The sequence below is a fragment of the Triticum urartu genome, chromosome 7A, assembly GCF_056163025.1.
Source record: "Triticum urartu cultivar PI428250 chromosome 7A, HENAU_Tu73, whole genome shotgun sequence".
Classification (NCBI taxonomy): Eukaryota; Viridiplantae; Streptophyta; class Magnoliopsida; order Poales; family Poaceae; genus Triticum; species Triticum urartu.
In genome coordinates, this window is record NC_141879.1 from 579,673,052 (window position 1) to 579,700,160 (window position 27,109).

Here is a 27,109-nt window from a genome sequence, read left to right on the forward strand (position 1 = left end):
GGGCTCTTTGTATCAAATACCAAAGAGTTTGAAAGGACCCTTGTAACCGGGTATCGACCCACGGCCTGGAAGCCTGGAGTATTCACCTAAAACCCCGGGTTAACCTGCCTTCATCAAGTAAGCCACTCCTATCCAGGTAATCCTAGCATGACCCGTCGAACGTTTGACAGTTACTCTCATTGAGACCCTGAACTTGTCAAAGTTAAAACGATGATTGGTTAGTTGGAGGGCCATCTTAAAAGGCTTTGTCAAATGGTTTAACTCAGCAGCCTGGCAGCCCATGAAAAGCCTCGAGTTTGGGCCTGGCAGCCCTTGAAAAGCCTCGACTACAAGTTTTTTCATTTGCTTTTTGTGAAAGTTTCTTCTCCTTTGATATGGTTTTAAGGTAAACTGGCATCTATTTACCCGGCCAGACTATAAGTCATCAGTCCGGTGTTTCTTAACCCGACACAAGCTTTCAACTATCTGTTGTTAGTAAAAATCAAGTATAAACCGGAGTTTTCTTAGCCCGGTCTGGCGTTGACTATAAGTTGCCAGGATGATTATCCGGTGTTTATTATAACCCGACACGGTTTTATTACAAACCGGCAAAATATGACGGGAGTTATCATACTCAAGATTTGGGTTATCACCCTTACTAAAAAAAAGTTGGTAAACCAATGATGTGATTCACTGTCACAGGACACTTTAAACTTGTTGTATGTAGAAACAGGTTGAATAAAGCATAATTACAAATCACCGGTGTTTATTGAACCGGCCTGGCTTTGGACTATAAGTCGCCAGTATATATTTGGATTGCACCATTGGAATTATGCGCTTATAAATCATTGGGTATATTATTCAAATAGCCAACATGGCTAGATTTTTATTATGGTTATCAATAACCAGTATTATGATTAAGGTTTTCAAAGTCGCTTTAACGCAATGGCTATCATATTATCAATAGATATGATTTATTCTACAATTGAAGGAATAGTCCCGAGTTGCTGCAGGCTTACGACCTGATACTTGGGGGCTACATTATTTCAGTTAAAATTACATTAAATACACAAGTCTCATGTCGCTGCAAGCATGCACCATGACACTTGGGGGCTAATGCAAAGTCATTTTTTTGCTCACCTTATTGAAGACCTGACTCATCACATTGTGATGACCCGGCCCTTGGGGCTACCAATTGCTCCTGTCAACAATTCAAGGTGCACAGGTTTTCATCTGTTATTGTAGGATCCACTGCTCAGTTGGTAAAGTACAAGGCTCTTAACCTTGTGGACGTGGGTTCAAGCCCCATGACGGGGGTTACATCATATGATGTTATTTTCAGTGAAGAATACATCAAGTCCCAGCTCAATATTATCTTATTGAGCCGGCCCTTGGGGGCTACATATTGCTGCTCAAGTTTACATGATCATATTTACAAAGTCCCTGCTCATTATTGCATAATGACCAGGCCCTTGGGGGCTACACTAGTTGACATTTTTTATGAGAATAAGGAAATTTCAAGTCCCAGGTTGCTGCAAGCATGACAACCCGGCACTTGGGGGCTACATATGTAGAATACTCAATTCTGACTAGTGATTGATGAACAACCTGGATTTCTTCAAGATTATGATATTCATATTGAAGCAAGTCTTAAGCTGTTACTATGCTACCTTATTAAGACTTGGGGGCTACAAGTGATAGGCATATAAGAGGTATATTTTCAAGCTTCATGTTAACTGCAATTATGACCTGGTGCCATCAATATTTGTAAACCGGCAAGTTCAAGTCTTAAACCGGCACTGTCGTGGGTTTGTCACGGCAGATGTCCTAGAGAAAGGACTTAGTCGTGGAGCCATCGCGACGGGTTAGCTTGAAGGGGTTATAGCGAACACAAGGACGCAAGAGAGTTTATACTAGTTCGGCCCCTTCGATGAAGGTAAAAGCCTACGTCTAGTTGTGATGGAATTGATGGGGTTTCGATGAATAGGGAGCAAACAAGCTTCGCCTATGTCTCGAGCTGTTGTCTGTTGTCCTTGAACCGCTGCCGGGTCGTCCCCTTATATACACGGGTGACTCCCGTCGGCTTACGGAGTCCCAATACTGGCTCATAGATGTGTCCGGTTTGGTCTCTACTTATTCCTAACTTACAATATAGGTTAACTACTAACGCCGGTTTACGGCTACAGGCTTTGAACCGACCATGGGCCTTGAGCCCTCCTCTGTCTTCTTGGGCTTTAATCATACCTAACTACTGACGAGGTTAACTCGGCCCAGATAGGCCGATTTACGCTCAGTAGTAATATCCCCAACATTAGGCCCCAGATTGATTTGAACGGGTTCATGTCAATCCTTGTATAAAAACTTCACCTTCAACATCTTCTTATAAATTGGTAAACCGCCATGATGTCATCTTCTCTGATTGCTGTCAGCCGGAGTGACATCACCTGTCATAATGAAGCTTTCCATTATGTTTCTTTGTTTGATAGATCGGTGGAAATCGAGGCAACAGTTCCGTTTTGTGGCCCCTTGATTGTCACGCCTGACTTATATTCTTTCGCCTTATAAATAGGACCGAAGGGTCATTTCTTTTCTCCTTCCGTGCCTTCTTCGTCTTCCTCGCATCACCAGCCTCGGAGCTCCGCCACCGCCGTCGACCTCTGCCTCATCCCTGGCCGCTGCATCAACCTGAGCGCACCAAAACACCACGGAAACCTTCCGCATCTTCCTCAGCTCCGGTAAATCTTCTATCCTTTCCCCCGCAGATCTGGCCTAGGGTTTCGTAGTTCTTTAGTGTTCATCATCTGCCTCTTGCTCATACGATAGATCTTTGGATGAATCCACAAGTCTTTACTCTGTGCAATGATAGTTGTTTGACCTTTCGCCTTCACTTATGCATCTCAAACCATAGATCTATATGAACGTTTTGCTCATTGGTTCGGTACTGCTCCCTTGAACCTCTAAGTATTTATCTTTTTTCTGAACTTGCTTCAGATCCAATGCTGTAAAGAACTCTTGTGAAACCTGTTTCTGCGTACCTGTCCATCTGCAATCTCAGCTTTTTAATGCTTAGATCAGGCAGTTTAACCTTATAGAAAATTTTCCAAACCGGTATATGCCATTAGTCCCCTTGTTGAACCGCCAGATGTTGGTTGCTTCATGAAACTCCGGTTCAGATAGTTCTGTCTCCGGTTTACCAGTGCATATACCAACGTACCTTGATCAAATGCATTTTTGAACCGGGATCTTCTACCTTGTAGATTCCATCATGGCCAAGCAAGTATATGAGTGCAATTGGGTTCCTTCTCGCGTCACAGAGGATCAACTGGACGATTTAGTCCTGATTGGCGCTTTGGGCAGCAAAGATACCATCCATTGGAGGGCTCCTGGCAAAGAATGCCCTCCCACACCTCGAGAAGGAGAGGTTGTTGTTTTCGTAGATCACTTAGCCCGGGGCTTTAAACCGCCCGGTTCTAAATTTTACCGGGATGTCTTAGCCGATTTCCAACTCCATCTGCAAGACACTGGCCCCAACTCTGTTACAAATATGTGTCACATCGAAGTGCTCTGTGAGGTGTTCTTTAAAGAGGAGCCCACAGTGGAATTGTTCAGAGACCTTTTCCATCTAAACCGCCGTACCGAGTTTACTGATGGCTCTAATACGGAGTTGGGTGGCGTGGCGATTCAGAAAAGGAAAGAGGTCACATACCCTCACGCCAAGCTGCACAGTCACCCCAAGGAGTGGAATCAGACATGGTTCTACTGCAAACACACCTCCCCTGCTAGTGAGAATCCGTTGCCTGGATTTCGTCCGGAGCGACTCAGTAATACACACCCTTTTCCTCAGAGATTGACTGCCCAGGAAAGAAGCAAATATGCTCCCCAACTGTCAAAGCTCAGAGCCTTTATGGCCAATAGCTTAACAGGGGTTGATCTCGCTCGCTGTTGGATATCATGGAGCATACTGCCCCTTAGTCAGCGCTCCGGTTTGATGTGCGAGTATACTGACAGTGTGGATGACCCACTGCGACATTCAAAAATCCAGCTCTCCGATGAAGAAATCACAGAGGCTGTGAATAAGATGCTCAATGAACCGGAACACGTCTGCGCTAGAACCGGCCTGCTTCCCTTCTGCGCCACCAACAAACCGCCAGCTGTAAGACTTTAATTTTTCTCTTTGCTGAATCTGTTATTGATATGTCTGGTCATTCTTTAATATCAGTGTATGCGTAATCAGGGCAATGATCCGTTTTGGAGCAAAAAACTACCGCAGGAGAAACCAGAAAAACCAGACAAACCGGAAAGAGCAACTCGGCAAAAGACTAAAGCTGTGAAGAAGACTGCCCACAGGAAAAGAACCACTGCATCTTCTAATCCGGCCCCTGATGATGATGTGGATAATCCGGACTTTGAGGTAGAGCTTGACTCGGTTTATTTTTCATGCGTCTTATTGATGATGATATTTGTCAGGATGATGCCGAAGCCAGCCACGCGGATGTTGCAGAGGTAATTATTCTCTCTTCCGATTCAGAAACTTTGCCTTCACAAAAAATCCGCCAGGCAAACCGGAAAGTTAAATTTTCTCATCCTCTTCTTATTTGGATCCTAAATTTCTTATGAAGACCCAACAACACGAAGTTCATCGCACAACCCGGCACAACGGCCAGGTAGTTACCTCCACCGGTTTACCGAATAGTCCGGTTCGGAAACGCCATTCAGAGGTCTCTAATTTGCTTGTCAGTGCTTGTCCTAAAGCGGGCTACTTTCGTCAATCTCTTAATCCGTTTGACTCCGATTACCAGGTTACTTCCCACTCATCTTCTGGCGAGTCATCGGCTACTCAGCTCCCACCGCTTAAAACGGTGCTTGGATAAGCTATATTTCTTGTGATGTTTGCAGTACATCGCCTTAGAACATATGCTGTATTTGATTTTATTATTCTGCTCAGGGCCAAACCTAGGCCAAGCAAGAAGGCCCGTCTGGAAAAAACGGCCGAAGAAGATGTCGTTCTTGAAGCGGGCAAGACACCCAATGTTGAAACGGCTATTCCTGAGGATATTCCCAACGATCCACCGCAGCAAGATGATGATCCTATTGCTGAAGAGAGACCTACTGATACCTCAAGTCCTGTCAATCAGCCCACAGGTTCCATCCGGATTGAAAGCTCCACCGGTCCAGCAAAACCTACTGACAAGCCAACAGCTCCAGTGCAACCCGGCGGTACCAAGGATGATGAGGTTGTCATTACTGGCACTGGCCATACTAAGCCAAGCAATCCTGTTGCTTTATCCAAACATTCTGCCAAGGAGGAAGTTGCTGCCTTTGGCAAAGGCAAGTGGAACGCTGATCTGACGACTTACGCTGCTCTGAACGCCCAAGATATCCATTCCGGCTATCTGAACCGGCTGTATACCAGTCGCGACTATGAAGCCGGTCTGGTTAATATGATGAAAGATAAATATGAGGTAACTTCCATATGCTCCTTCCTGCTTGTATGCTTCCATTCTTGCTGACTCTCCTAGCCCCCAAGGGCCGCTTTGCAATATTCTTCCAAACCGGGACTTTATAAATCTTGATGCTTTGAAATTCGCTGATGTAGCCCCCAAGGGCCGGTTCAACTTAGCGTAGTTAAACCGGTACTTTAAGTAATTGAAACTGCCGCATCAGAATATATATGAGAAAATAGCCATTAGCCCCCAAGTGCCAAGTTGAATACTTGTATTGATCTTGGGACTTTGTAAACACTTGAAAGATGAAGATCGAATATGCATTAGCCCCCAAGTACTAAGCGCATAACTTGTTATGTGATTGGTACTTGAATCCTTATACCGATTTGTTGAAGCATATATCTGTATGCCTGCAGGCGGAGCTGAAGACGAAAGAAAACCAAGTCACCGATCTCCAAGAAAACCTGAAAACCCAACAGGCCGAAACCTCCAAAGCAAAAGAGGAATTGGCCAGCGCTTTAAGCGCCATGGAATAGCTTAAGGAGAGCTTCAAGAAGAAGCGGGCGGATTGGGCCACTGAAAAGTCCGCTTTGATCAAACAAGCAGAGGATGCCGAGGCTGCACTTAAACCGGTAGCGGATGAACTGACCAGCATAAAGCGGCACGTGCATGCCATGACTACGGCTATCTTTGGTAAGCCAGCTTGCCTTCTGAATTGGCTCTGCCTTCTTACAGAGTCGCCGGTTTATTAACCCTTTATGGTATTTCAGGGACACCCATTGGTCACTTGGGGTCAGATGTGCGGAAGAAATTGAAAGCCGCCTGTACATTGGTTGAACAATTGTATACCGGTGCCCAGCAGATCATCTGTACCGCATCTCATAACAAACCGGCGCCCACTTTGATTCAAGATACTCTGATGAAATTGTCGGTGCTTCCTGCCCGGGTTGAAGAGCTGAAGAAATCTGCTGCTCGAACCGGTGCAATCAATGCCTTAATCCGAGCAAAAGCGTGGGTGCCGGATTTTGATCCTATTGAAGCGGCTCAGGGCTATCCCAGCTTGAAGGAAGACGGGTCAGAATTTGGTGAAGCGGATCTGCGAGCAATAAACCGGGAGGTACGGCCGCTAGCCTGTCAACTAGCTGAAGAAGCAGACTTGTCTCATTATCAAGCCCAATATGACAGTCAGAACAAGCGAATAGCCGCACCAATCCATGAATCAGAAAATTTGATCCCTCCAATCCGTAAGCATACTTATGCTCCCGATATTGACCCATCATTGCTGATCCATGATGAAGCTGTTTTTCAAGCATTAATGGGAATCAACTGGACAACTGTGGATTTCCAGCCACTGGGTAGAGAAACGGAGGCTGAAGCGGCGCAGGATGACCCACAACCATCAGGCCGGGCTGGTGACCAAGCTTGAACCGGAAGCCGGTTTTAAAACTGCCTCTCCTTTGTGAAAAACAATTATATTATTATGGGCACCATGTTGCCTTGTAATAGGGTAGCTGATACTTTTGATGTTGATATGCCTTCGTGCATAATTTGTTCTTCCTGTGGTGATGAACTTTCCAAAGCACCTTCTGCAATAAAAACTCTTCAAGTGCCACCGCGGTTGTACCATCCGGCGGAATATGATGTCTGCATATATGAAGTCAAAACATCCAAAAAAATTCTTAAGTATATGACCAAATGTTTGAGATACATAATACCTATCCTCGTTGAACATGAAGTTGGCTTGGCCAATCCTGAAGCGGAGTTTTGCAAACCCACACTGTTGGAGGAGATAACAGCTCCTGTACATATATGACGCTGGTTTACCAGGTAAACCGTGCCGGGTTATAATAAACACCGTGTTACTCCATAAGAGGATGTTAACAACAAGAATCAACCCGGGAAAATAGTCTCTGGATTGACGTGAACTGTGTTCCATCAATTGATTGGTAAAAAAAACTTTGTCGATTAAAAAACGCAATAAAAAACAAAAAAATCCCTTCAAAGAAAAGTGTAAATCAAGTGCAATGATAAAACCGTTGCAAAAAAAAGGTTTTATTTGAGCTGATCAGATGGTGTTACCATGGCTGAACACAACCAAGCTCCCGTTAGGTGTAACTATGGTTCTAGTCAGCCAGGTCCCCAAATGAAACCGTGGCATTTATGCCGATCAAGTGGCATGGTCATGGTTCGGGTTCGACCAAGCCCCCAAGTGATTCTGTGGCCTTAGGCCGATCAAGAGGCATGACTGGTTCAGACATGACCAAGTCCCCAAGTGATCTGGTGGCTCTCCCCTATCAAGAGGCATGGTATTTGTTCGGACACGACCAAACCCCCAAGTGATATGATGCTTTTAAAAAGCGAACTCAAGGGGTAAACCGGAGGCCGCTTTAGAGCAACTCCGTGTAACCTCACATGATATAAAGGAACAGATACCCCGCTTTAGCTGAGGTTCCGGTTTATTATATTTAATCATACTATATACATTGTCATAATATGTACACAAGTATAGCCAATGGCTCAGGTATAGTAAGGCCGAAGATGAGCTATGTTCCATGGCCTGTTGGTCTCCTCCTCTGATGTGCGTGAGTCTTTCTGCTCTCGAATATCGATCAGATAATACGACCCGTTGTGCAGATTCTTGCTGACCACGAAAGGCCCCTCCCAAGGTGGGGATAGCTTATGCATATCAGTTTGATCTTGGATGAGCCGAAGCACCAAATCTCCTTCCTGAAAGGTTCTGGTTCTGACTCAGCGACTGTGATAACGACGAAGATCCTGCTGGTAAATTGCCGATCGGGCGGCTGCGATGTCACGCTCTTCATCCAACCGGTCCAAAGCATCTTGCCGTGCTGTCTCGTTGTCCGCTTCAATGTAAGCCGTCACACAAGGTGAATCATGACGGATATCACTGGGGAGAACCACCTCTGCTCCATAAACCATGAAGAACGGTGTATATCCTGTTGATCTGTTGGGTGTTGTATTGATGCTCCATAACACAGATGGTAATTCTTCTACCCAACAACCCAGCGTTCTCTGCAAAGGAACCATGAGCCGGGGCTTGATGCCTCTCAAGATCTCTTGATTAGCTCTTTCTGCTTGACCATTGGACTGTGGATGTGCCACTGATGAAACGTCGAGCCGGATGTGCTCCCGTTCGCAGAACTCCTTCATAGCACCTTTGGACAAATTGGTACCATTATCTGTGATAATACTGTGCGGAAAGCCAAACCGGAAAATCACCTTTTTGATGAACTGAACCGCCGTGGCCGCATCACACTTGCTAACAGGTTCTGCCTCCACCCACTTTGTAAACTTGTCAACCGCCACCAGGAGGTGGGTCTTCTTATCTTTGGACCTTTTGAAAGGCCCAACCATATCTAGCCCCCAAGTCGCAAACGGCCAAGTAATTGGAATCATTCTCAATTCTTGAGCCGGTACATGAGCACGTCTTGAAAACCTTTGGCAACCATCACATCGTCTGACCAGATCCTCCGCATCAGCATGAGCAGTTAACCAATAGAAGCCATGGCGAAATGCTTTAGCCACCAGAGACTTTGAACCGGCGTGGTGACCACAATCTCCTTCGTGGATCTCACGCAAAATTTCACGGCCTTCTTCAGGAGACACGCAGCGTTGAAAAGCTCCTGATACACTGCAATGATGCAACTCGCCGTTGATTATAGCCATGGACTTGGATCGCCGAATTATTTGCCGGGCCAGAATCTCATCCTCTGGCATCTCGCCCCGGTTCTTGTACGCCAGATAAGGAAGCGTCCAATCCGGAATAACATGAAGAGCGGCCACCAATTGAGCCTCCGGATCAGGAATAGCCAAATCCTCTTCACCAGGGATCTTGACCGACGGGTTGTGCAGCACATCCAGAAAAACATTTGGCGGGACCGGTTTGCGCTGAGAGCCTAGCCGGCTTAAAGCGTCCGCCGCTTCATTTTTCCGCCGGTCCACGTGGTCCACCTGATAGCCTTTGAAAGAACCTGCAACAGTATCCACCTCCCGACGATATGCTGCCATGAGTGGGTCCTTGGAGTCCCAAGTGCCAGACACTTGCTGAGCCACAAGGTCCAAATCACCGAAGCAGTTAACTCGACTTAGATTCATCTCCTTAGCCATCCGGAGACCATGGAGCAAGGCTTCATACTCAGCTGCATTGTTAGTGCAAGGGAACATTAAGCGGAGAACATAACAAAACTTATCACCTCGTGGGGAAGTTAATACAACTCCAGCCCCTGAGCCTTCCAACTGCCTGGATCCGTCAAAATGGATGGTCCAATACGTGTGATCCGGCTTTTCTTCAGGTGCTTGCATTTCCGTCCAATCATTGATGAAATCAATAAGTGCTTGGGACTTAACCGCTGTCCGAGGCACATACTTCAAACCGTACGGCCCCAGCTCTATGGCCCACTTTGCAATCCGGCCAGTTGCTTCCCGGTTCTGGATGATATCTCCCAAAGGAGTAGAATTGACCACCATAATTGGGTGCCCTTGGAAATATTGTTTAAGCTTCCGGCTTGCCATAAAAACTCCATACACCAGCTTCTGCCAATGCGGATACCTTTGCTTGTACTCGATTAGCACCTCACTGATATAATAGACCGGTCGTTGAACCGGATGCTCCTTGCCTGTCTCCTTTCGCTCCACCACAATAGCCACGCTGACCGCCCGAGCGTTGGCACCAACATATAGCAACAACGGCTCCTTGTCAATGGGAGCGGCGAGCACCGGCGGATTGGCCAATTGTCGTTTTAAGTCCTCAAATGCTTCATCAGCAGCAGAACTCCAGACAAACTGATCCGTCTTCTTCAACATCTGATACAAAGGGATTGCCTTCTCACCGAGGCGACTGATAAACCGGCTTAACGCAGCAATCCGGCCTGCCAGACGCTGAACATCATTGATACACTTTGGTTTAGCGAGGGAGGTGATGGCTGTGATCTTCTCCGGATTAGCCTCAATCCCCCTATTGGACACCAAGAAGCCTAATAACTTGCCCACCGGTACACCAAAGACACACTTGTCCGGATTAAGCATCATCTTGTATGTTCTCAGGTTATCAAAGGTTTCCTTCAAATCATCAATTAGAGTCTCCTTCTCCCTGGACTTAACCACGATATCATCCACGTAAGCATGTACATTACGGCCAATCTGCTTGTGAAGACAATTTTGTACACACCGTTGGTAAGTTGCTTGAGCACTCTTGAGCCCGAAGGGCATAGACACATAGCAGAAGGCTCCAAAGGGAGTTATAAATGCCGTCTTCTCCTGGTCCTTAACTGCCATTTTGATCTGATGATAGCCAGAATACGCATCCAAAAAACTTAAACGCTCACAACCCGCCGTAGCATCAATAATTTGATCAATACGGGGGAGGGCAAAAGGGTCTGCTGGACAAGCGTTATTAAGATCTGTGTAATCCACACACATGCGCCAGGTGCCGTTTTTCTTGAGGACCAGCATCGGATTGGCAAGCCACTCAGGGTGAAAAACTTCAACAATAAAGCCAGCTGCTAAGAGCCTGGCTACCTCTTCTCCAATTGCCTTGCGTCTTTCTTCGTTAAACCGGCGGAGGAATTGTTTCACCGGTTTATATTTAGGATTCACATTAAGTGTGTGCTCAGCGAGTTGCCTCGGTACACCTGGCATGTCAGAGGGCTTCCATGCAAAAATGTCCCGATTCTCAAGGATGAACTCGATGAGCGCGCTTTCCTATTTCAGATCCAAGTTGGCACTGATGCTGAACTGTTTGGACGAATCACCAGGTACGAAGTCAACAAGCTTAGTTTCTGCTGCCAATTTGAATTTCAGGGCCGGATCATGCTCCGTAGTTGGCTTCTTCAACGGAGTCATGTCCGCCGGATCAACATTGTCTTTATAGTACTTCAACTCCTCGGTGGCACAAACCGACTCTGCATAAGCCGCATCTCCTTCCTCGCATTCCAAAGCGATTTTGCGGCTTCCGTGAACCGTTATTGTCCCCTTGTGACCCGGCATCTTAAGCTGCAAATACACATAACAGGGCCGAGCCATAAACTTGGCGTAGGCCGGACGCCCAAACAGGGCATGATATGGACTTTGGATTTTCACCACTTCAAAGGTCAATATCTCCGACCTGGAATCATGATCATCCCCAAAGGCCACTTCCAGAGCTATCTTACCAACGGGATATGCTGATCTGCCAGGCACTACACCGTGGAATACTGTATTAGACGGTTTGAGATTCTTATCTGTTAGTCCCATATGATGGAAGGTCTCATAGTACAGGATGTTAATGCTGCTCCCTCCATCCATGAGCACCTTGGTGAACTTGTAACCTCCCACCTGAGGCGCCACCACCAGAGCCAACTGACCCGGATTATCGACCTGGGGAGGGTGATCTTCTCTGCTCCATATGATTGGCTGTTCAGACCAACGTAGATAACGGGGTATGGCCGGTTCAACAGAGTTGACCGCCCGCCTCTGAACTTTCCGGTCTCGCTTGTCCAAGCTAGTGGTGAAGACATGGTACTGCTCATTACTCAACTGCTTTGGGTTGCTCTGGTAACCTGACTGTTGCTGCTGTTGGTTGTAACCACCCTGGTTGTTCTGAGTATTTTGACCATTATGTCCGCCCGGATTACCATTGAATCCTGAACCGGAACTTCCTCCACCGTAACCCGGCCCGGATCCTGAGCCACCGCCAGATTCGTGATCATACTGGAAATTATTAGAATTCTTGAACTCCTGCATAATAAAGCAATCCTTCCAAAGGTGGGTTGCTGGCGCCTCCTTCGTCCCATGTCTTGGACAGGGCTGGCTTAGCAGATAGTTTAGGCGGTTTGGGTTAGGGTTGGGCGCTCCATTATGATTTTTCGGTCTACCCTTGCGTCGCTGGCCATCGTCCTGTGCGTTGTATTAGCCACAAAGTCCACGTTACCATCCGCTTTGTGCTTGCCTCCACCACCATTGCCTGCCCAGTGATGCTGCTGACCTTTGGAGCTGCTGTTCTTCTTCCCTTTCCCTGTCTTGTCATCATCAGATTCGGGATCCTTGGTACTATCAGAATCAGCATATTTCACCAAAGCGGCCATGAGGGTCCCCATGTCGGTGCAATGACGCTTCATCCGTCCCAACTTCAGCTTCAGGGGCCCAAACCGGCAGTTGCCTTCTAGGGTTAATACTGCGGTGTCAGCGTTGATGCGGTCTGAGGAGTGCAACACTTGTGAAACCCGGCACACCCAATGAGTTGTTGATTCTCCTTCCTCCTGGACGCATGCAGCTAAGTCCACTATCGACATAGGCTGTTTACAGGTATCCTTGAAATTGCTGATAAACCGGGCTCGTAATTGGGCCCATGAACTGATAGAATTAGCCGGCAAGCTTTTTAACCAAGTACGGGCCGTTCCTTCAAGCATCATGGTGAAGTATTTCGCACACGCTGTGTCATCCACATCAAGCATCTCCATGACCATCTCATAGCTCTCCACCCATGTCTCTAGAGGTTGATCCGCCGTGTAATTCGGTACCTTGCGCGGGCCTTTGAAATCCTTGGGCAGGCGCACGTTGCGTAAAGCGGGGATAAGGCAAGTCACCCCCAAAGAACTAGAAGTAACACTAGGTTCAGTCAAGGTGGTCGGACGAACCGGCGTGAGCTGCCGAGCCTGATACTGTGTGGCTAACTCAGCCTCTCTACGCGCGCGGGCCCGGTCCACCACTTCCTGAGCGTTATCAGCACCACCCGCCGGGTTGTTGTCACGGGGTGCCCCACGTCGTTCATTACTTGACACTGTTGGTTCATCCATATGTCTGCTATAGCTCCGGCTTGGACGGGGGGTCGAGTGGATCCGGTCGCGGCTGTACGAGTATGCTTCCTGTTGGGCCAAAGCTGTCCTCAGAAGTTCCTTGACCCGTCGCGTCTCTACTGCCTGCGGCGAGTCACCTTCAATTGGAATGGCCTCCAGCCGTGCAGCAGCGGCAACAAGATTTTCCATTGGGTTGGAGTAGTGACCCGGAGGTGTTAAAGCAGCCTGAGGTATAACGGTGTTTTGACGAGGCGGGTCCATCTGACGAGGCTGAACCAGTGCACCGGTCCCAGTGGCTTCTGCCCGGTTTCCCTCCAGCGGATTGCCGGCTCTTGGTCCTGGAGTGTTGAATAGGTCTCTGGCCTCGAAAACCGGGGGTAAGCGGGATCGGTGCTTCCTCCTCATGACTTCATGCGACGCGCTCTGGTCCAACATAAGCCTGTAGGCCTGTGCGTCTAAAGCGGCCCGCTCTGCGGCCATCCTGGTGTCCTCAGCCGCCAGATCCGCCTTGGCCTGGGTGATCTGTTCCTTTACCTTTGCAATCTCCGCGTTGTGAACGTCCTGATCCGGCGGATTAACTTCCACCATAAGCACAGCCAATGCATCAAATAGTTTTGATAGAACCTGAGCCGGCAGGCGCACAGGGCCTCCTGCCCCGGCAGCCGTCGCTGCTGCTGAACTGGAGATCGTTACCGCAGCTGTCGAAGAATGAAGTGCTGCTTGTGTTCCGGCCATGAATATTCCAACCCGGTTGGGCAGATCAGAGGGGTCTGGAATACTGTCGCCATCGGAACAGCTCCCAATCCGGCCATCTTATAGCTGATAAAGAGATTCGGTTTCTCCGGTCGAAGATTCGTCATCGGAACAAACGACAGTCGCGCCGCGAAATTTCGATCCGTCCTCATAACTCCCTCCATGGATGACTCCCACGAAGGCACGCTTCATGGCCGGTTTAACCCGGGCGGATCGCGCACGCTGAGCCATCTCGACGAGGTCGGTGCAGATGTCCGGCTCAGGGCCTGGTTCGCCGATCTTGCCAATGAGAACATGAATGCTACCAAAGGGGACCCGGTACCCGTACTCAATTGAGCCGGCCTCGGGGCCCCAGCCTGCGTCGTCGATGTAGAGCTTGCTGCAACGACTCTTAGTCATCCGGCCCACAGCGTAGCCCTCGAGTCCTTCAAAGCGGCCCTCCAAGAACTGGAAACCATCGTCCGATAGCCCCACGATGGGCACCAACTGTCGTGGGTTTGTCACGGCAGATGTCCTAGAGAAAGGACTTAGTCGTGGAGCCATCGCGACGGGTTAGCTTGAAGGGGTTACAGCGAACACAAGGACACAAGAGAGTTTATACTAGTTCGGCCCCTTCGATGAAGGTAAAAGCCTACGTCTAGTTGTGATGGAATTGATGGGGTTTCGATGACTAGGGAGCAAACAAGCTTCGCCTATGTCTCGAGCTGTTGTCTGTTGTCCTTGAACCGCTGCCGGGTCGTCCCCTTATATACACGGGTGACTCCCGTCGGCTTACAGAGTCCCAATACCGGCTCATAGATGTGTCCGGTTTGGTCTCTACTTATTCCTAACTTACAATATAGGTTAACTACTAACGCCGGTTTACGGCTACAGGCTTTGAACCGACCATGGGACTTGAGCCCTCCTCTGTCTTCTTGGGCTTTAATCATACCTAACTACTGACGAGGTTAACCCGGCCCAGATAGGCCGGTTTACGCTCAGTAGTAATATCACCAACAGGCACAGTTCCACATTCTCAAACCGGCAAGTTCTACATTCTTAAACCGGTTGAAGATCAAATGAGTATTTCAAAGGCCAATATTTTTGTTAAGCATTGGGAGCTGAAGTCGAAGGAGTTATTCTTCACAATATTTTACTATGACAAACCGATGTCAGCAAATTGATTATGAAGATGGTCTATTGACTCGGATTTTATAGAAGAAGGAAGTGACAAGGACTTAAGGATAATCAAGATCAGTTTAACATGGATAAATCCAAATTAAACTGGGGGCTAATGTCGGGGATATACCCCGCGGTATGACCCGGCTGGAATGTTAAACCGGCTGGGACTTGGTAAACCGGCACATGGTAAACCGTCGGAGAGTTAAGACAGAGAGTCAAGACAGATCGCTAAGACAGACCGTAAACCGGCTGGTGTTAAACCGGCAGTCAATGTTAAACCGGCAGACAATGTTAAACCGGTAGACAATGTTAAACCGGCAGACAATGTTAAACCGGCAGACAATATTTGTAAACCGGTAGACGAATGTTAAACCGGCAGACGTTAAGAAGCCCAGGAAGGGAAGTCAAAATAGTTTAAGTTAAAGTCCGAGTTGGACTCCACATGTAACCCACCCCTTCAACATACATAAGGAGGGGCAGGGCACCCCAAGGGGGACAAGATTCACAAGTTCCACGAGTTGGACGAATTAGGTTTAGACAACAGCTCTCGAGATAGAGCAATCTTGTAACCGTGGTCATCATCATCAATATCAATGAAGTAGGATGTAGGCTTTTACCTCCACCGCGAGGGGCCGAACCTGGGTAAAAACATCGCGTCTCTCGTCCCGCTCAACCCCTCTCAAGCTACCACATAGATGCGTTGGCCTCGCGACTAAGTCCCGACACTAAGGACATCTGCCGTGACAATTCCACGACAGAAGGTGTACCCAACTTTCTCCTTTGGGTATCCTATGAAGACACGTTTCTCCGATTTGGGTTTGAGCTTTATCAAGCTGAAACTTTTTCACATAAGCATTGCAGCCCCAAACTTTAAGAAACGACAACTTTGGTTTCTTGCCAAACCACAGTTCATATGTTGTCATCTCAACGGATTTAGATGGTTCCCTATTTAACGTGAATGCAGCTTTCTCTAATGCATAACCCCAAAACGATAGTGGTAAATCGGCAAGAGACATCATAGATTGCACTATATCAAATAAAGTACGGTTATGACGTTCGGACACACCATTATGCTGTGGTGTTCCAGGTGGCATGAGTTTGTGAAATTATTCCACATTGTTTTAATTGAAGACCAAACTCGTAACTCAAATATTCGCCTCTGCGATCAGATCGTAGAAACTTTATTTTCTTGTTACGATGATTTATCACTTCACTCTGAAATTCTTTGAACTTTTCAAATGTTTCAGACTTATGTTTCTTCAAGTAGATATACCCATATCTGCTCAAATCATCTGTGAAGGTTAGAAAATAACGATACCCGCCGCGAGCCTCAACACTCATCGGACCTCATACATCAATATGTATTATATCCAATAAGTCAGTTGCTCGCTCCATTGTTCTAGAGAACGGAGTCTTAGTCATTTTTGCCCATGAGGCATGGTTCGCAAGCATCAACTGATTCACAATCAATTGATTCCAAAATCCCATCAGCATGGATTTTCTTCATGCGCTTTACACCAATATGACCTAAACGGCAGTGCCACAAATAAGTTGCACTATCATCATTAACTTTGCATCTTTTGGCTTCAATATTATGAATATGTGTATCACTACGATCGAGATTCAACAAACCATTTTCATTGGGTGTATAACCATAGAAGGTTTTATTCATGTAAACAGAATAACAATTATTCTCTAACTTAAATGAATAACTGTATTGCAATAAACATGATCAAATCATATTCATGCTCAACGCAAACACCAAATAACACTTATTTAGGTTCAACACTAATCCCGAAAGTATAGGGAGTGTGCGATGATGACCATATCATTCTTGGAACTACTTCCAACACACATCGTTACTTCACCCTTAACTAGTCTCTGTTCATTCTGCAACTCCCGTTTCAAGTTACTACTCTTAGCAACTAAACTAGTATAAAATACTGAGGGGCTGCTATAAACACTAGTAAAGTACACATCAATAACATGTATATCAAATATACCTTTGTTCACTTTGCCATCCTTCTTATCCACCAAGTACTTGGGGCAGTTCTGCTTCCAGTGACCAGTCCCTTTGCAGTAGAAGCACTTAGTCTCAGGCTTAGGTCTAGACTTGGGCTTCTTCACTTGAGCAGCAACTTGCTTGCCGTTCTTCTTGAAGTTCCTCTTCTTCCCTTTGCCCTTTTCTTGAAACTAGTGGTCTTGTCAACCATCAACACTTGATGCTTTTCTTGATTTCTACCTTTGTCGATTTCTGCATCACGAAGAGCTTGGGAATCGTTTGCATTATCCCTTGCATATTACAGTTCATCACTAAGTTCTAGTAACTTGGTGATAGTGACTAGAGAACTTTGTCAATTACTATCTTATCTTGAAGATTAACTCCCACTTGATTCAAGCAATTGCAGTACCCAGACAATCTGAGCACATGCTCACTGGTTGAGCTATTCTCCTCCATCTTTGTAGGCGAAGTACTGTCAGAGGTCTCCTACCTTCGACACGGGCATGAATATGAAATACTAATTTCAACTCTTGGAACATTTTATATTCTCCGTGGCATTCAAAACATTTTTGAAGTCCCGGTTCTAAGCCGTAAAGCATGGTGCACTAAACTATCAAGTAGTCATCATACCGAGCTTTGCCAAAAGTTCATAACGTCTGCATATGCTCTTGCATTAGGTCCATCACCTAGCAACAAGGACATAATTCTTCTATGCAGCACTGAGGATAATCCTCAGATCACGGATCCAATCCACATCATTGCTACTAACATCTTTCAATTCATTTTTATCTAGGAACATATTAAAAAAAAACAGGGAGCTACATCGCAAGCAATTGATCTACAACATAGATATGCAAATACTATCAGGACTAAGTTCATGATAAATTAAAGTTCAATTAATCATATTACTTAAGAACTCTGATACGTCTCCGTCGTATCTACTTTTCCAAACACTTTTGCCCTTGTTTTGGACTCTAACTTGCATCATTTGAATGGAACTAACCCGGACTGACGCTGTTTTCAGCAGAATTACCATGGTGTTACTTATGTGCAGAAACAAAAGTTCTCAGAATGACCTGAAAGTTCACGGAACGTCTAATTGGAAATAATAAAAAATCCTTGCAAAAGATGAAGACCAGGGGGCCCACCACCTGTCCACGAGGGTGGGGGTGCGCCTGCCCCCCTAGGGCGCGCCCCCCTACCTCGTGGGCCCCTAGAGCTCCTCCGACCTCGACTCCAACTCTATATATTTGCTTTTGAGAGAAAAAATAAGAGAGAAGGATTCATCGCGTTTTACGATACGGAGCCGCCGCCAAGCCCTAAAACCTCTTGGGAGGGCTGATCTGGAGTCCGTTCGGGGCTCCGGAGAGGGGAATCCATCGCCATCGTCATCATCAACCTTCGTCCATCACCTATTTCATGATGCTCACCGCCGTGCGTGAGTAATTCCATCATAGGCTTGCTGGATGGTGATGTGTTGGATGAGATTTATCATGTAATCGAGTTAGTTTTGTTAGGGTTTGATCCCCAGTATCCACTATGTTCTGAGATTGATGTTGCTATGACTTTGCTATGCTTAATGCTTGTCACTAGGGCCCAAGTGCCATGATTTCAGATCTGAAGCTATTATGTTTTCATCAATATATGAGGGTTCTTGATCCTATCTTGCAAGTCTATAGTCACCTATTATGTGTTATGATCCGTTAACCCCGAAGAGACAATAATCGGGATACTTACCGGTGATGACCGTAGTTTGAGGAGTTCATGTATTCACTATGTGTTAATGCTTTGGTCCGGTACTCTATTAAAAGGAGGCCTTAATATCCCTTAGTTTCCATTAGGACCCCACTGCCACGGGAGGGTAGGACAAAAGATGCCATGCAAGTTCTTTTCCATAAGCATGTATGACTATATTCGGAATACAAGGCTACATTACATTGATGAATTGGAGCTAGTTCTGTGTCACCCTAGGTTATGACTGTTACATGATGAACCGCATCCGGCATAATTCTCAATCACTGATCCATTGCCTACGAGCTTTCCATATATTGTTCTTCGCTTATTTACTTTTTCGTTGTTATTGCTATCACCACTACAAAATACCAAAAACATTACTTTTGCTACCGTTACCTTTTGCTATCGTTACCACTACTATCATATTACTTTGCTACTAAACACGTTGCTGCAGATATTAAGTTTCCAGGTGTGGTTGAATTGGCAACTCAGCTGCTAATACTTGAGAATATTCTTTGGCTCCCCTTGTGTCGAATCAATAAATTTGGGTTGAATACTCTGCCCTCGAAAACTGTTGCGACCCCCTATACTTGTGGGTTATCAAGACTATTTTCTGGCGCCGTTGCCGTGGAGCATAGCCTATTCTTTGAGTCACTTGGGATTTATATCTGCTTATCATTATGAGGAACTTGAAATATCCAAGAACCAAGATTTATCCCTCAACTACGATGGGAGGTAAGGAACTGCCATCTAGCTCTGCACTTGATTCACCTTCTGTTTTGAGTAAGCTTGCGACACCTAAACCTGCTTCTTCTATTCGTTCTGATATGTCGCATGTTATTGATGATGCCACTTCTGCTATGCATGATACTTATGATGAAACTAATTCTATGCTTGATACTACTGTGCCACTTGGTAAATTTCTTGATGAACAACTTGCTAGGGTTAGAGAGAGTGAAAATATTGAATCTGATAATATTGATGAAAGTGATGATGAAGACTCTTCCCCTAATAATGAATCACCTGTTATTCCTGAGGGTTATGTTTTTGAAAAAGAAGCTGCCTTAGCTATTTTAGCTTGCAAAGATAGATACAAGCTCAAGAGGTTATTAGCTAAATGGAAGCAGCAATCTCTTAATGCTAGAATGAAACCTGACCTTGCTTTTGCTACTTCACCTATCTGTGTTACCGATAAGGATTATGAATTCTTTGTTGATCCTAGTATAATTACTTTGGTTGAATCTAATCCTTTTCATGGCTATGAATCTGAAACTGTTGTGGCACATCTAACTAAATTAAATGATATTGCCACCCTGTTCACTAAAGATGAGAGAACTCGCTACTTTTATATCCTTAAAATATTTCCGTTCTCATTAAAGGGTGATGCTAAGATATGGTTTAATTCTCTTGATCCTGGTTGTGTGCGTAGCCCCAGGATATGATTTATTACTTCTGTGCTAAATATTTCCCTGCTCATAAGAAACAAGCTGCTTTGAGGGATATATATAATTTTGTGCAAATTAAAGAAGAGAGTCTCCCACAAGCTTGGGGGAGGCTTCTCAAGTTACTTAATGCTTTGCCTGATCATCCTCTTAAGAAAAATGAAATACTTGATATCTTTTATAATGGACTAACCAATGCTTCCAGAGATTACCTGGATAGTTGTGCTGGTTCTGTTTTCAGGGAAAGAACACCGGATGAAGCTGAAATTCTATTGAATAATATGTTGACAAATGAAAATAATTGGACACATCCTGAGCCTATTCCTAAACCAACTCCGAAGAAAAGAGGCGTTCTATTTCTCAGTCCTGAAGATATGCAAGAGGCAAAGAAATCTATGAAAGAAAAGGGTATTAAAGCTGAAGATGTTAAGAATTTACCTCCTATTGAAGAAATACAAGGTCTTAATTTACCGCCTGTTGAAGAAACATATGATCTTAATCCATTACCTATTGATGAAGTACATGGTCTTGATAACCCAACACAGGTAGTAAAGATAAATTCTCTTTGTAGATATGATAAAGCTGAAATCCCATTTACTAAGTTTGCTCACTACAACAAGAACCCCCCTTTAGCAACGCATCAATGTGTTGTCGTATGTCCATATAAGCGTTGGTAAGGTCTACACCAACGGATTTATATGTGTTGCCGTAGGCGGCGTTGCAAAGGTCTACAACAACGCATATACATGCGTTGATAACCATCGTGAATATGTGTTGGAAACCAGTAACGTATAGAGCTAGAGCCTAACAACATTTAACATGCGTTGCTGACGGGCCCAAAAAAAGAGCCTTGTAATGCCTCGAAGCATTGTCGCATTGCTTAGACAATTAATGGTATTTTATATATCAACATTCTTATCTATTATGTCAATGTTGATAGTGCATAGGAGACACAAACATAATAATCGAAGAGGTCATATATATTAAATCAACTCGGTTGCTTTACAAAGAACATGATACAAAGATTACAATATGTGAAACTATCTAGTAGTAGGCTGACTCTCAACCTTGCAATCAACGTCTCAGGCATATAAAATATGATGTTTGAAACATTAACCCGAAAATGACATTCTAAAACATAATCTGAAACTATCTAGTCATAGCCACCTTCTCGATCTTGCAATCAACTTCTAGGCCATGCAACGTTGATTTATCTTGACAATCTACAAACAACAAAGGAATGAGAAACATAAGGTACCATCAAAGAAAATCAAGTTAATATACGAAGAGCAACATACAAAGGTTGAAGGCCATGTGATAATTAACCTTGCTATATGAACAATAGTTATGTTTTAGTGGTCATATCAAACCAAGAATCAATTTCTAGTTCAACACCCTCAACTTTCTTTGTATATTCTAGGTCTGTACTTTGGAGCATAGCAAGAGCAATTTTCTTGTTTAGATTTCCCAAACCAAATAGGCAATATAATAAGCATTCATATTGAAAAAAGTATGATCAATAATAAACTTTTTCTCAACCATGTTCAGTTCCAAGCAATAGAGAAATGAACATACCTTATCTTTAGTTGCATGCTAGTTTAATGCTTGCACCTCCATATCATAGTGAAAGTTTCACTTCAGATACAATATTATGCTTTGCTAAACACATTAGTTGAAGCTTTACTTCTCTGAACACCCAAGTCGAAGCAAGCGGTGGAACAGAATAAGCGTTCCATCGTCCAACATACGTCGTCACCTCTGAATTCTAATATATCATCATTTGAACACTTCTCAACAGTCCGAGCCATAGCACTGAACTCTATAGACAGAGAAAATAGAGCCTTATGAACAGACCATCGATATGTTAGTTGACTTAATAAACACCTTACAAACAATATAATGAAGATACAGTGAGCTACATGCCCCAAAAATATGTGTGACAAATAGAGTATGCTTCATTGCAAACACAGATCTGTAGTTCCCAAAACAGTACATATAAATGCAAAGATTTAAAATTTTTGCAGAAGTACTTGAAAGTTGAGAAAAACTAACTCACACAAAGCCAAATCAGGAAGCCCTATTTAATGTTAACAAGTGTGTTTTCTAGTGATTTTGATTTATATAGATGCTTGACAATAATACTAATCCGAATAGTGAATACATAAAAAAATCAGCATGAGTTTTTAAGTTACATTGGAGATTATCTCACTTAAATCACTTACAACTGTACAAGCCAATAGGATTAATGCAGTCATACACTCATACCTCTCTCTGCATAAGTAGCTCGCTATGTATACCCTGAACTTTCTCCCAAAGATGAATATGCAAGAAAGTTTGGTCATGTACAGAATAATGGATTCAATTCATAAGCATTTGCACGCACATTTAAGTAGATCTTACAAAAACAGTAACCAACAACCTTTAAATGTCTAACAACAATATAAATTCGTAATGATATACCTTAAGTTTAGAATTGACTCGCATGAGTTGTCCCGCCAGGTTTGAAGACTCCGAGGATTAATGCGTCGTGGACGATGACACGCAGCAAACACACTGTGTTAAGACCAATGTTGCTCAAGCGCTAGACCACTAGCAATAGCTGATGCTATGATCTCGGATGACGATGACCGGGTGCTGAACGTGCAGAAAATGCATATGCGCAGGTCACGATCTGATTGATTTGTCGGTCACAATAAGCCAACCATGACCGTTCATGGGCTAGTGCCTCCTGGTTAGGATTCTCTAATTTTGTGCTAGTTCAGTAACATCTAGGCTAATGAGTAATTAGATGCAACTAGACAGCCAATAGCGTGTACGTACAGTCTAACTACCTACTAAAATTTGCTGAGGCGGTCAAGCGACTAGAAGAGGTCTCCAGCCCCTGCTCGCCCCTCCCTGTCTCTGCCCATGGAACACAGAGTAGCAGACCATAGAGTGTCGTGACCACTGGTGGAGCCATGGCAAGGACGATTGGGCCATGGCCTGCCCAATGTTGGAACAGAAAAATAAATTTATACTAGCCCAACCCACAACGCCTCTGGCACAGCAGTACAACAAGCAGCTGTCCACTGAAACTGGCTTAGATCGCACGCGCATTGCTACTTTCTAAATACAGTCGCAGACTCATAGCCACCGGCCACCACGGCAACACACATATCAGTCGCAGACTGATGAGGCCACGACCCGCAGCTAGCAACGGCCAGCCGGTAAGGCAGCTACCTAGTTGGTCGGGTCCTTTCCCCATTTCTTGGAGTCCATGCTAGCTGTGTTCATCTCAGAATTTGTTTAGTACCTAAATCAGCCTGAATCTCTGCAGGCTGCAGAGTCAAATTTCTTTGAACTATTCCCAAAAGAATTCCCCTAAATTTTCTTAGCAAATCCTTTTGATTTTCCCGAAATTTCTTCTTCCTAGCATAAATTAATACATTGAAATCATGATGTTTACAATCTACAATTAAAAAAATTGTGTTGCCATGTAGATTGGCCCGCCCAGCCTTTTCTTCGTAGTTCCGCCACTGGCCGGGACTGCCGGTGCAAGACAGCACCCACAAAGGTGGATCAGGTGAGTGAGATAGCGTTAATCATTGTCGTAATGTTAGGCAAAGAATATCTTTTCCACACAAAGTACCACAGAGGGTAAGAGCAGAGGGGAAGTGTTCAGAAGTGCCTTACTGAACCATATCAACATCAGAGTTGAGGTAGGCGAGGTGGAGCAGCACCATCGACACTTACCAGTAGCCGCGCGTGGAGACGTGGGGATATTGGGTTGAGGGAAGCAACTACGGCAATGACCCGTGGTGCCTAGGGTTTCTCCGAGGGCTCGCAGAGGTCTGGAGGACGCCGCGACAATGGCTGATCAAAGGAGAGCAATGAGGGGGAGATGAGCCGGTGAGCAGTGGTAAAAGGGAGTGCCAAATCTTCCTGGAATCGGAGGCGGCAGCGATGGTGTTGTGGCCGAGCTCGCGCGCGCGCGCGTGCGCGCGCGCGAGAGAGAGAGAGAGAAGAATCCGGGGAGAGGGGTGGAGGGGAGATAAGATTTGGGTTCTTTTTTCTGCTTGGTTGCGGGATGTTTGGACGGAGGAGGTAGAGGTGGGGACGGGGAGGTTATCTCTTCGTGGGGAGGTGGGAGGTTTGTTTAACTCAACAACACATGTTGTATTTCGTTGCTACATATGCGTTGGGATAGGGGGGTTTTTGTTGTAGTGGCTAGCCCATGCTTAGATGAGTTTGATAAATTTATGGTTAAGCAAGAAGACTTCAATGCTTATTTTGGTAGAAAATTGAAATACAATTCAAATATGCTTGAACACTTGGGTGATTATATGGCTAATGTCAAAGGTGAACTTAAACTTATTAGTAAACATGCTTCTATGGTTACCACTCAAGTAGAACAAGTACTTAAGGCTCAAAATGATTTGCTCAATGAATTGAATAGTAAGAATAATGATAATGTTGTTAGAGTTATGACTAGAGGTGGTAGAATGACTCAGGAACCTCTGTATCCTGAAGGGCACCCTAAGAGAATTGAGCAAGATTCTCAGAGAAATAATATAGATGCACCTAGACCTTCTAAAAGGAAGAAAAAGAAATATGATAGGACTTTGCATGCTTCTAGTGAACCTATTACTGAAACACCTGAGAATCCAAATGATATTTCTATTTCTGATGCTGAAACACAATCTAGTAATGAACCTAAAACTAGTGATAATGTTAATGATAATGTTCATGATGATGCTCAGCCTAGTAATGATAATGATATAGAAATTGAACCTGCTGTTGATCTTGATAACCCACAATCAAAGAATCAACGTTATGATAAGAAAGACTTTGTTGCTAGGAAACATGGTAAAGAAAGAGAACCATGGGTTCAGAAACCCATGCCTTTTCCTCCCAAACCATCCAAGAAAAAGGATGATGAGGATTTTGAGCGCTTTGCTGAAATGATTAGACCTATCTTTTTGCGTATGCGATTAACTGATATGCTCAAAATGAATCCTTATGCTAAGTATATGAAAGATATTGTTACTAATAAAAGAAAGATACTGGAAGCTGAAATTTCCACCATGCTTGCTAATTGTACTTTTAAAGGTGGAATACCTAAGAATCTAGGAGATCCCGGAGTACCTACTATACCATGCTCCATTAAAAGAAACTATGTTAAAACTGCTTTATGTGATCTTGGAGCCGGTGTTAGTGTTATGCCTCTCTCTTTATATCGTAGACTTGATTTGAATAAGTTGACACCTATTGAAATATCTTTGCAAATGGCTGATAAATCAACTGCTATACCTGTCGGTATTTGTGAGGATGTGCCTGTTGTAGTTGCAAACGTTACTATTTTAACGAACTTTGTTATTCTTGATATTCCCAAGGACGATAGTATGTCTATTATTCTCGGAAGACCATTTTTGAATACTGCAGGGGCTGTTATTGATTGCACTAAAGGCAATGTCACTTTTCATGTTATTGGTAATGGGCATACGGTACACTTTCCGAGGAAACAACCTCAAGTTCATAGTATCAACTCTATTGGAAAATTTTCATCGATTATATTTGGAGGTTTTGAATTTCCTCTTCCTACTATCAAGAAGAAATATGATATTCTTATTGTTGGGGATGTGCATATCCCGGTTGAGGTAACATAGTGTTATTCGAAATTTCTCCGGTTCCATGTTATTCGGAATGAGTTCGTTAACAAGACCAGATCAACCTTGTTAGTGAATTCCTTTTGATGAGCATGAGATGGATGAAACTAGAAGGCACAACTCTCTGTACCCTCTTTCTACTTTCTGTTATTTATATTAAATAAAATAAAAATAAGTATTTTCCGTCTGTTATCTGAATTATCCGTGCAATATAAAAATACCCCGAAAATAAAAGTTCTCCAAATGCCCTGAAATTTAAATATGATTTTTCGAGAATATTTGAGAATATTTGGCACCGAGAACACAGCACGGGGGGCATCCACCTGGCCACGAGGGTGGAGGGCGCGCCCTACATCCTTGGGCGCGCCCCCTGCCTCGTGGGCCCATGGTGGCCCCCCTCCACTTTTTCCTGCACCCACACACTCCTTCTTCCTCCCACAAACACGAATATCCAGCTCAAACCCGAGTCCAAGCTCATTTTGCTGCCATTTTCGATCTCCTTGCTCAAAGCACCTCTCACAAAATTGCTTGGGGGATTGTTCCTTGGTATGTGACTCCTCCATTAGTCCAATTAGTTTTTGTTCAAGTGCTTTATTCATTGCAAATTTGTGCTGCCTAGGTGACCCTGTTCTTGAACTTGCATGTCAAATTTATATGGTCAAAAGTAGTTTTGATGCATGATATAGGCTCTAGGCACTTGTAGGAGTAGTTGCTATGAATTTTGTTGAGTTTGGTTTACTTTTATTTTGAAGTTACTAAAAATTTCAGAAATTTTTCAGAGGGAGAAACATGTTTAGGAAAATGTATCAAGGTGGCTCTTCAAGGAAACAAGAGCCCAGGCTTGCAAAGCGTGATGCTGATGAAGAGCCACCAAGAGACGCTCCAGTGCGTCCTTGTGAATGGCCTTCAGAAAATTTTATGGATCGAGCGGGAATTAAGGAAGAATTTAACGCATATTTGCGTAACTGTAATCTTGTGAGCTTCGAGGAAGAAAAGTGCAGCCAGTATCACTATCTCACTAGTTCCTTTGTGAGGAGGTTTGAATTTTCATCTTCATGTAATTCTCCAACTGTCCTGTTTGATCTTTATGAAAATTCTTACACTATGGACTTAGAGGATTTTACCACTGCTTGCAAACTTCCACAATGGGGTAGTG